The sequence below is a fragment of the Carya illinoinensis genome, chromosome 12 (assembly GCF_018687715.1).
Source record: "Carya illinoinensis cultivar Pawnee chromosome 12, C.illinoinensisPawnee_v1, whole genome shotgun sequence".
NCBI lineage: Eukaryota > Viridiplantae > Streptophyta > Magnoliopsida > Fagales > Juglandaceae > Carya > Carya illinoinensis.
The window spans coordinates 3800560-3812739 of record NC_056763.1 but is presented as its reverse complement, the minus strand read 5'-3'; the positions used below and the strand labels follow the sequence as shown (position 1 = coordinate 3812739).

At 36.2% G+C, this 12180-nt stretch overlaps 1 pseudogene; it reads right to left on the bottom strand.

Moving 5' to 3' along the window:
* Nucleotides 1-5805: 5805 nt before the first annotated feature.
* On the bottom strand, nucleotides 5806-8360 carry LOC122290529 (annotated as a pseudogene).
* Nucleotides 8361-12180: the final 3820 nt, after the last annotated feature.

The following is a 12180-nucleotide window of genomic DNA, read 5'->3' as shown; positions in this document are numbered from 1 at the left end:
CATAGATTTCATGAGTAATGCAAAAATACATAACTAAGGTTGTTTTTTGTTATAAAACTATCGAAAGGAGAGAGAGAGAGAGATAGAACTCAGAGAAGTTATGAAACTTATGAATTTCTTAAAGAATTCAACGATATATATAGGCGTACAAAGGGAACTATGCAAGTTACTATGCAGTACTATGCTGGTACTGTGCATATTTACTATGCAGTACTATGCCGGTACTATGCACTGTGCGATGTCGGCCATTTACTATGCCAGTTACTATGCAGTACTATGCTGGCACTATGCGCACTGTGCGATGTCGGCCATTTACTATGCCAGTTACTATGCAGTACTATGCTGGCACTATGCACACTGTGCAATGTCGGCCATTTACTATGCCAGTTACTATGCAGTACTATGCTGGCACTATGCACTGTGCATTTGACGGCTAGCTCAAGGTGGTCATACAATTTTACAATGTTATTTTACAACACTCCCCCTTTGGATGACCACTTATAATGAATATGCCTCGTTAAAACCTTGCCAAGGAAAAACCCTGTGGGAAAAAACCAATGGCGAAGGAAAAAGAGTACAATATTCATGTGTACTGTAAAATGCTTTAAGATTGCCTCATTAAAACCTTGCGAAGGAAAACCCAGTGGGATAAAACCTTAGCGAAGGAAAAAGAGTACAATCAGCATAAGTCTTCAAGACGTTACTCCCCCTGAAAAGTGCATGATAAAAGGTCTTCAAGTCTCCGCATTCCAATGTTCTGCACAATCTTCTTAAATGTTGCAGTTGGTAATGCTTTTGTGAATAAATCTGCCAGATTATCACTTGATCGTATCTGCTTGACTTTAATTTCACCTTTTTCTTGAAGTTCATGAGTATAAAAGAATTTAGGTGAAATATGTTTGGTTCTATCACCTTTGATATATCCTCCTCTAATTTGAGCAATACAAGCAGCATTATCTTCGTATAAAGTTGTTGGACTATCATTAATCACTGGAAGACCACACTTTTCTTGAATATGTTGGATCATTGATCTTAGCCAAATGCATTCTCAACTTGTTTCATGAATTGCAATGATCTCTGAGTGATTTGAAGATGTAGCAGATAGTGTTTGTTTGACAGATCTCCATGATATAGCAGAATTTCCATAAGTAAATACATATCCAGTCTGAGATCTACCTCTGTGTGGATCTGAAAGATAACCTGCATCTGCATATCCAACTAATTGTGGACTTGAACCATATTGATAAAATAATCCCATATCAACCGTACCTCGAAGGTATCGAAGGATATGTTTAATGCCATTCCAATGTCTTCGAGTTGGTGCGGAACTATATCTTGCAAGTAAATTAACTGAAAATGCAATATCAGGCCGAGTGCAATTTGCAAGATACATCAGGGCTCCAATTGCACTGAGATAAGGTATTTCAGAACCAAGAATTTCTTCATTGTCTTCACAAGGACGAAATGGATCCTTCTGCACATCAAGTGATCGAACAACCATTGGAGTACTCAGGGGATGAGCTTTGTCCATGTAAAAGTGTTTCAAGACTTTCTCTGTATAATTTGATTGATGAATGAGAATTCCATTTGGCAAATGCTCGAGCTGCAGGCCGAGACAAAATTTCGTTTTGCCAAGATCTTTCATTTCAAATTCATTCTTTAAATATGTAGCAGTTCTTCTGATCTCTTCAGGAGTTCCAACAAGATTTAGATCATCAACATAAACCGCAATAATAACAAATCCGGAGTCTGATTTCTTAATAAAAACACATGGGCATATTGGATTATTCTCAAATCCTTCTTTCAATAGATATTCGCTAAGGCGTTTATACCACATGCGTCCGGATTGTTTTAACCCATATAAAGATCTTTGAAGCTTAATAGAATACATACTTCTGGATGTACTCAGATTAGAAGCTTCAGGCATTTTATATCCTTCAGGGATTTTCATATATATGTCATGATCTAATGATCCATATAAATATGCGGTGACCACATCCATCAACTGCATATCCAATCTTTTTATAACTGCCAAACTAATCAAATATCTGAATGTGATTGCATCCATAACAGGAGAGTATGTTTCCTCATAATCAATCCCCGGTTTCTGCAGGAAACCTTGTGCAACAAGTCGTGCTTTATATCGCACAATTTCATTACTTTCATTACGTTTACGTATAAATACCCATTTATATCCAACGGGTATTACACCCTTTGGTGTTTGTATAATTGGTCCAAAGACCTCTCGCTTTGCTAGCGAGTTTAATTCAGCTTCAATAGCTGATTTCCATTTTGGCCAGTCATCTCTACGTCGACATTCTTCGACAGTTCTTGGCTCAATTTCTTCATTACTTCTGGTAATTTCAAGAGCCATTTTATATGAGAATATGTTGTCGACAACAGTTTTATTTCTATTCAAAATTTCTCCTGTATTCATGAAATGTATCGAGATCTCGTTATTTTCAGGTACCTGTCCCTCTTCAAGGGAAGACATTTCATGAAATACCTCTTCAGGAGGTTCTTTCTCAGGAGATTTACTCTCTTCATGAGCATCAATTACTCTTATGGCCTGTGTTGGTATGGACTCTTCAGGAGTACCAAATTCATTTTGTATTTTCCTCTTCCGAGGAATTTTATCCTTAGCACCAATAGGCCGTCCACGCTTCAGGCGTATCTTAGACTCGCCTATTGCGATTTTGGCAACTTGTCCTTCAGGGACTGCAATCCTTGCTGGAACATTAACAGCAGGAATATATGATTTTACCACACCTTTAGTGTCAGTAAATGCATCCGGTAATTGGTTTGCAACACTTTGCAAATGAATAATCTTTTGAACCTTTAGATTACATTCTTTTGTACGAGGATCAAATTGGGAAAGAGCTTTATTTTCCCAAGTAATTTCTTGTCGTGCTTCAGGCACCGACTTCTCATTACACAATGTTTGTCGTGCTTCAGGCACCGACTTCTCATTACGCATTGTTGGAAAAATGGATTCGTCAAAATGACAATCCTCAAAACGTGCCTTAAACATATCCCCTGTAAGAGGCTCAAGGTATCTGATAATAGATGGAGAATCAAACCCAACATATATCCCAAGTCTACGTTGAGGGCCCATCTTTGTACGTTGTGGAGGTGCAATTGGAACATATACAGTACATCCAAAAGTACGAAGATGAGAAATATTTGGTTGCTGACCAAATGCAAGCTGTAATGGTGAATATTTGTGATATGCTGATGGTCTAACTCGAATTAATGATGCTGCATGAATTATAGCATGTCCCCAAGCAGAAATAGGAAGATTTGATTTCATGAGTAAAGGTCTAGCGATTAGCTGAAGCCTTTTAATCAATGATTCAGCTAAACCATTTTGAGTATGTGTGTGGGCAACTGGATGTTCAACATCTATTCCTATTGACATGCAATAATTATCAAAAGCTTGAGATGTAAATTCTCCTGCATTATCCAATCGAATAGTTTTAATTGGATAGTCAGGGAATTGTGCTCGTAGCTTAATTATTTGTGCAAGAAGTTTAGCAAATGCAGCATTTCTAGTGGAAAGTAAACAAACATGTGACCATCGACTTGATGCATCAATTAAAACCATAAAATATCTGAACGGTCCACTTGATGGTTGAATAGGCCCACATATATCTCCATGAATCCTTTGTAAAAACGATGGAGATTCAAAACCAACCTTTGAGATAGATGGTTTGATAATCAATTTACCTTGAGAACATGCAGAGCATGGATATTCATTGGGTAGGATAATCTTCTGATTCTTTAGGGGATGCCCATACGAATTATCAATTATTCGTCTCATCATTATTGATCCCGGATGTCCAAGGCGATCATGCCAAGTCATAAATATTTTGGGATCAATGCACTTCTGGTGCATTACAACATGTGATTCAATTGTTCTCATTTTTGTATAATACAATCCAGATGAGAGGGCAGGCAGTTTTTCTAATACGAGCTTCTGGCTCGAAATTATTTTAGTAATGAGAAGATGCTCTTTATCGTCTTCGTTAATGGTTTCAATATGACAACCATTACGACGTATATCTTTAAAACTTAATAAATTTCTTCTGGATTGTGAAGAAAATAGAGCATCATCAATGCAAAATTTGGTGCCATTAGGCAACACAATATAAGCTCTTCCGGAGCCTTCAATTAGATTCGATGAACCGGAGATGGTATGAACATAGGCTTTACTCAATGTTAGATTTTGAAAATATTTTTTATCCTTAAGAATTGTGTGAGTTGTAGCACTGTCAGCCAGACATACATCTTTATTATTCATCTCGGAGATAGAAAGTTCATCAATAAGACTCATGATTTTGAAGTAGAGGACTATTAGCTTCAAGATCGTCAGAACTCTCGTGCTGATAACGTGTTATAAAACTATCGAAAGGAGAGAGAGAGAGAGAGATAGAACTCAGAGAAGTTATGAAACTTATGAATTTCTTAAAGAATTCAACGATATATATAGGCGTACAAAGGGAACTATGCAAGTTACTATGCAGTACTATGCTGGTACTGTGCATATTTACTATGCAGTACTATGCCGGTACTATGCACTGTGCGATGTCGGCCATTTACTATGCCAGTTACTATGCAGTACTATGCTGGCACTATGCGCACTGTGCGATGTCGGCCATTTACTATGCCAGTTACTATGCAGTACTATGCTGGCACTATGCACACTGTGCGATGTCGGCCATTTACTATGCCAGTTACTATGCAGTACTATGCTGGCACTATGCACTGTGCATTTGACGGCTAGCTCAAGGTGGTCATACAATTTTACAATGTTATTTTACAACATTTTTCACATTTTCTTTTCAAAACATATCATATACATTTTCGAAACAACCTCAGTTCACTTTTCTTTTTATGCAAAGTCTAGCATTAGAATCTCGCTTACCTGAACTTCTTAAATTCTCTGAAATTCCTTATAACAGTGTCAAACGAATATTAATCATCACCTATAGAAAATTCATATAATTTGAATAAATCTCTAATTGAACAGATTTCTCATATTTACACTTGAAATGCCTATTTTAATTCCTCAAAAACTTGAAATCCTCTTAACCCCAAAAATACCATCACTTTCTAAATTCCTCGATATTTTCTTAATCGAAAACCTACTGAAGAACATAATTGAATACATATTCTATTCTACATGAAAATCAATACATACAGATATTTTAAAATATTTACAATACCAATAATATATTATAAATTAATAGAACACTATGGATATTTTAAAATCCCATAAAATAATTTAATAGGAAATCGTATAAAAACAATGGAAATCAGTTTCATTATGATGGTCAGAGTATTACTAGGTACTTTTGACGTAATCATTTTAATTATTAAGGTGTCTCATTTAAAATACTCATGATGTAATCATTTTGATTATCAAAATATTTTTAATGGAATATGTTAGACAGAATCATTCTGATAGTTCAATATTCTTGATGAAACCAATGGCGAAATCGTTTTGATTGTTAGAATTCAAGTTCACATTCATACTATGTTTCAAGTTCACATTCAGTTCATATTTCAAGTTCACATTAGAACATGAATGTACCTGTAATCTCCCACCTGATATAATCGAACTATTGTACCTGTAATTATTCCAAGCGCATTGCAATAATTGATTTGGAAGAACATGAGTTATCAAGGGTATATATAAAAATATACTATCTATAACAATTAAAAAAAAATAGCAGTTATTGAATAAATGAACAGTTTCAATTTGAAATTTTCTTATTTTTGGATTCCGGTGGTCTAGTCCGTGAATTTCGTAAGAGCAAATACTTTAGAATGTCAAGCTTGATTGACTTTTTTAAAACACTTTCTTCTCCTTTCCCCCAAAAGTAAAAATAGAGCCTGAATACATTTTCCACATAAGACTGAGCTTCAATGCACTTATTTTAATACATATCTTGGTCTATTTTACAGAATACAGAATGATATGAGCGCCATATTGTGGTTGAAGAGTAATAAGAGTGAAAGGAGCATGAGTATAGGAGGGGGAAAGCTCGAAATAGAAGAGTTGTAGAATGATTGAGAGAGCCATTTTAGCTTCAATCATAGCAAAGTTTTGTCCAATGCATATCCGAGGTCCCCATCCGAATGGAAAAAAGGAAACTTGGCCCCTTGTTGCCTTCAAGACTCCTTCAGAGAACCTCTCTGGTTTGAACTCATCTGGCATCATCTCCCCAGAGTTCACGATCATGATGGATGAGGATTATCGGTAAGGAGACTTGAACTCCGGCTGGTAAAGACAAACTTCCTAGTTTTGTATCCTCATGAACAACTCGACTCAAAGCAACTGCAGGTGGGTATAGTCTTAGAACCTCATACAATATCATGGTCACCTGTGACATTGAAAACAACCAATTAAGGCCCAATCCGATAGATCAATAAACTTCTATTCATGAGTATGAATTCATTGCCTTAACCCCAAAAAAAAAACAAAAAAAAAAAAACTCACAACTTTTAGATGATTTAATCCATCAAAGTCTGGTTTCTCTTTGCCAAAAACTTGTAAAACTTCTTCTCTTGCACGTGCTTGCCAATTTGGATACCTACTCAGCAGAACCATTGTCCAAACGAGCAAAGCCGAGGTGGTCTCTTGCCCGGCAAGGTAAAATAGCTTGCATTCCTCTATTACGTCCTTAAGACTCATTCCGATGTTCTTAATATTGTTGTCTTTTTCTTGAATTTCTTTCGAGTTTGACTCCATAAGTATACCTAGTAAGTCATCATTTATAGCTCCCCCTACTTTTGTTGCATTCTCTCTTTTGTTGATAATGCCTTTGAGTGATGCTTGTATTTGTCTATCAATTTCCTTCATCCTCTTGTTCATCTTAGTTGGCAGAAACCTCCCTCCTGGAATGTAAATAGACCGAACTGATTTGATTGCTAGCTCTGCTAGCTCTCTTTGGAGTTCGAAAATCATTCTCCCTTCTTCATAGCTACTCCCGAATGCTGCGCGTGAAATCACGTCACTGGACAATTTTTGTAGATAAGGCCATACGTCCAACTCCACCAATCCAGGCTCTTTACTGACCAAACTTTCCCATTTGCTAATCATGTCGTTGCAACTCTGATGAAATCCTGGTAACACATTCTATAACAAACAACATGATAATTGAAAACAATTACCAAAATACAGGGGTGATCAGTATCAAACTGAGCATATCAAAAAAGATCATTTACAAACATTTCAAATATATATATGCTTGGTGCTACAATTAAGTCACAAACAAGAACTTTGAAAGTGCTGATCTCGAATTACCATAACCCATTAGGATTAGATTTGAGAAGCTTTTGATCATGTTAACTTTTGAAGAAAAAAATTCATGGCTCATCATTGAATCATTTTCAGAAACCAAAATATTAATTTCACCTGATGATCTCCATTGCTGAATTTAAATGCATGCCTTAAAACAAATGGAAATATTAAACTAACCTTCAACTTCTCTAGATGGAATGCTGGATTGATAATCCTCCTATGTTTAGCCCATTTCTCAGCATCATAACTTGCAAGTCCTGTTGCCAGCAATTTTGCAAGGGGATTTGCATCTGGTTTTCGAAAGCTGTAGTTCTTGGAGAGTATATCTTTTAATTGTTCTGGGTTCATAATGCTCACCACTGGTGTCGTGCCTACCCATATAAAGAAGTTCTTACCTGCATTTTTATTATATTTAACCTTTATTCAATTGCACCCCATAATATATAATTATTACAAGGATACCCCGAAAAGTCATCACTTAAAGCAGAAAGAGAGCAAATATCGCATTTCAGTTGCAATTGATGATGTAATCTGTTTCTTCACATACAACAGGTACTAAAGTAGTGTTGCGCAGAAATTAATTACTGTTGAGAGAGAAAAACATCATCATTACAAGGCAAAATGGGTGAGAGTAGTATAGAGAGATACCTACCATAACTCTTCAAACTTTGATGGAAGAAGGGAAAGGCGCGTGGTGCTATGTCATGGGTGAAGTTCATTGGCATAGATGTGGCTTCATTTATCAGCCGAGAGCTCTCCTTCAAGTCTCCAAACAATATCCGGTAAGAGTTGCCACCAAAACCTTGCTCTCTCAGATGCCTCTCCAGCTTCTTTGGCTTCAGCCACACCCATCTCAGCGCTCTCCATGCTGATCTGAGTACCATAATGGTTATAACGGACAGCACAATCATGGAAAATGTGATTTCCATCATGTTGAACATAAACATGAGAGAAAGAAAGTGAATATATATATATATATATATATATTTATATATTTATGTATGTATGTATTCTTGTGGGTGAGAGAGTAAAAGAGGATGGGATTGAAGAAGAAAGTATAAGTGTAAGCGGGGTTTTTAAACTTGAAAGGAAAGAAATACGTGATTGCCAAGTTTGTGGTGATAAGACATGGAAGTGAAACGTGAGACACAAGTTTGACTAGAGGAGCAAACTGCCGAGTGTTTTTCATCCACTTAAAAGGAGATCGTGACCCATGTACCGACAAAGGTACAGGGCAATTCTACTTCCATCATTTTATCTCCACAAAATTATAATCAAATGCAGTGTAATTATCCTTTTTTTTCTTTTAAATATTTTTTTAAATATTTAAAAATAATAATAATTTATTAATAGTCACTTTTTTAATTATTAAAATAACATTAAAAATAAAATAAAATAAAAGAGTAGTGATCAAAATAAAGGACAAAATGATGAAACATCTAGCATTAAAAAGAGGGGAACCAGAAAAGACAACCATGTGAAACTTCGTAGAAATTTTGCGTTTTCATTAATTCAATATACCTCAATCAAAATTGCCAAGGAAACCGAACTAATGAAAGAAATTAAATATATATATATATATATACACACACGTGCTCAAATGGAGAGGAGGCTCAGAAAGAATGAGAAACATGGCTGCATCTTTATTTTTTTTAATTATGATTGAAAGCAAAGTGTTAAATGCAATTTTCAGCGGTGCTAATTTCAGCCAACCTGTAATTAGAGAAACAATCTCTGGTGAGCTTAATAGGAGTCAACTTCAATGTTTAAGTCAGACAGAATATATGTTACTCTAATATTCAAGTCAAATCGTGTTTGAGAGTACGATTATGTAGTTAGTAGTGTCATTTTGTCGAGGGTATCCCACCAGCACTTACCTTATCAGTATGAATCTCGGTTCAAGGTAGATTTCGCCGGTTGAATTTCAGCGATGACCTCCTAAGAGCCTTATCCCATGGTCCTAAACCACGCATTTTATTTAACTTTAACCATCACTTTATATCACGTGGACCTCTTGTGACCATGTCATTGGCCGTCTGTTATCCTTTTGATGCTTATAGCGTGTATTTAGTACCATAATTGGTCGCCCATCATTATTTTCTTGCTTGCAGCGGATATTTATAACAAACACAAAGTATAGCCCCTATTTATAGAAAAATTACATGAATATGAGATATAGTAGATACCTTGATCATTATGAAAATGAAGTCGAATGCTTGACTTGATATTACCCCTAACATATCATTTCCTAGACCCCAGGTCCATTTAGCACGTGAAAATGGTTTTACCAATCATGTCCATTTATTCATATTGTTGCCTCTAGCATCTGTTATCTAAGAGGCAACAATATCGATCTGAGAGCATTACCAACTTACCCAAACCCCTTTTTACATACCCAGCAACAACTTAAGAGATGCAACTCAATTCTTAGATACTCTCGAGTAACCAGAGAAGCTGTACCAAGATAATGCCCTTTCTCGGCTTGGAGTCATGCATATATAGTCCACTCACACACTTATAACTCCTCTTAAAATTGAAAAATAAGTACTTTTAAAGAATAACATCAATCCTTTAGCAAAACAACCAATAAATCGTAATTGGAAAATATGCACGTGGGAAAAGTATAAGAGAAAGGGACAAAGATGTAGACGATACACCCCATGAACATACTTATAAACACCCAGCATTACTAGCGTCGCCGTAGGAAAGAACCTACCTTAGAAGTGAGTTTTCATTAAGTGTCACACTGAAGGTGATAGCCTACTTCTTCAATGAAGACTCTAGAATCTGATGTCGTGAGAATACGAGCCTAGCCTACGGAGTTGGAGCTTTTGCCTCTTCTTGAAGTTTAGAATAGACAAGAGGGTGGGGGGGTGGGCGGGAGAATATGAATTCTTAAAGATCTCAAACTTAAGATGAAGATTAACAACAAAATATCTCCTAAAACCCCCTGGGGGTTGGCTCACAAGAAAAAAGCATTAGTCTTGGTGATATGCTCCCTCCAAGATCTAAGGTTCGAATCTCACTAGGTGCAAACAATCTCTAGAGGCCATAGACTGGGAATTTTCTTCTTGAATTACCCAATGTATACTTGCAAGAAAATCCTTGCCGAGAGAGCCTGTGCAACCTCAAGATTAATCGGGACACTGTACCTATACACCCGATGCCAAAAAAAATCTCTTACAGGAATGATTGTGACGCTCCCAACCTCTTCTTGGGATGGAATGGAGACTTAGAGCGTCAAGACATATAACATAAAGTTACATACCACCATACATGACCATTAACATGCAATGCATCCTAAACGTGTGTGTTTAGCAAATTTCGTGTGAAAAATGATATTTATATGCAATATGCTAAAAATGGTGAAAATATCACATGTAGGTATGTATTCAGTGTATCATATAACATAATATTTTATGCTCAAAATGATAATTGTAACATGAATGTGGTATTTATCAATAAATCATAAATAACTTATCAAGATATAAGTTAGAAGCCAACTTACAAACTTCCTAAGTTTGGAAATATCGTAGTAGCTGAAATTAAATTCATATTAAATTAGGATTTATACCACTAAATAAGATGTTTATATCAAAATATTTAAAAATATGGATATTTACAAAATATCCCTAAACTCTTAAAAGTTGCCATTAAGGCTTTAATTTTTTACTATTTGCAAACAAATCTCAAATTTAACTAAATTTTATGGATCTCATATTTTTTATATTCTAAAACCATCTATAACTTAAAATTGTAAAATTTAAAGTGGAATTAGCTCAAACATACCCAACCCGTGGCACGCACTCTAGTTGATGCCTAAGAGTGATTTCAACTATTAATCCCTATGAATACAATTTTCTTTAATCACAAATAATCACTATCGTCCTTAATGATATGATAAAGGCCAATTCTTGGGTAAGCAACACAAAGTAGAATTAAAATCTATCATGGCATGCTTCTAATATCAAAATCAAATCTTCAATGATCATTCTAAGATATTAAAAAATTATATCAAAATATGCTAAGACATTCCATAGCTAAAATTTCCACTTAAAACAATTTGAACACTTAATCCATCCTTAATGAACATGGTTTTGAATTAACCATGGTAATGTTTTCTGTGATAACCCGCTTTTACGTGTATTTTCATTGAAGTGTTGTTTTTAATTTAATTAATATGTTGGTATATTTATTTTAAATTAATGTATTTTAATTGGTTTTTATTTATTTGATGCGGTGTTTATTTTATTTAGTCGTTTTACGGTTTTTAATATCGTTTTCGGCGGATCTGTTTTGGTTTCTGGAGTGAGGATTGGACCTCATTTCTTCCCTCCATCTTTTCTTTTCCCTTTTTCCTTTTTCTCTTTTTCTCTTTTCTTTCTTTTTTCTTTTTTTCTTTTTCTCTTCCTTTTTCCCCTCCCCTCCAGCGTGATACCCTTCCCCGTCCGTCTCTCTCTCTCTCCTCTCCCTCACGTCGTTCAGCCAACCTCCCAGAACCACCGCCGCTGGCCACCATGCGGCACACCACCCCCACCAAAATCTTCCCCTCCCTCCGGTGAACCACCCCACAAAATTTCACCACCAACGAAGCCGCCGTTTAGCCTGAAATCCACCTTCAAGCCGAGAGGTTTTTGCTCCGATCTGCCGCCGTCGCTCCACCTCCGGCCACCACATCTTCACCATTTCATCACCGACTCCTTGCCTTTCTAACCCATCCATTTCCGGCCTCTAGCAGTCACCGGAACAGCTCCCACGAGCTAGTTTCCGTTTTGGGCATTTCGGCCCTTCCTCCGCCGTTTCCGCCGCCACCCACGGCCAAACTCCACTTCCACTAGCTTCATAAACATCCTTAGACCATTCTCTATCAATCA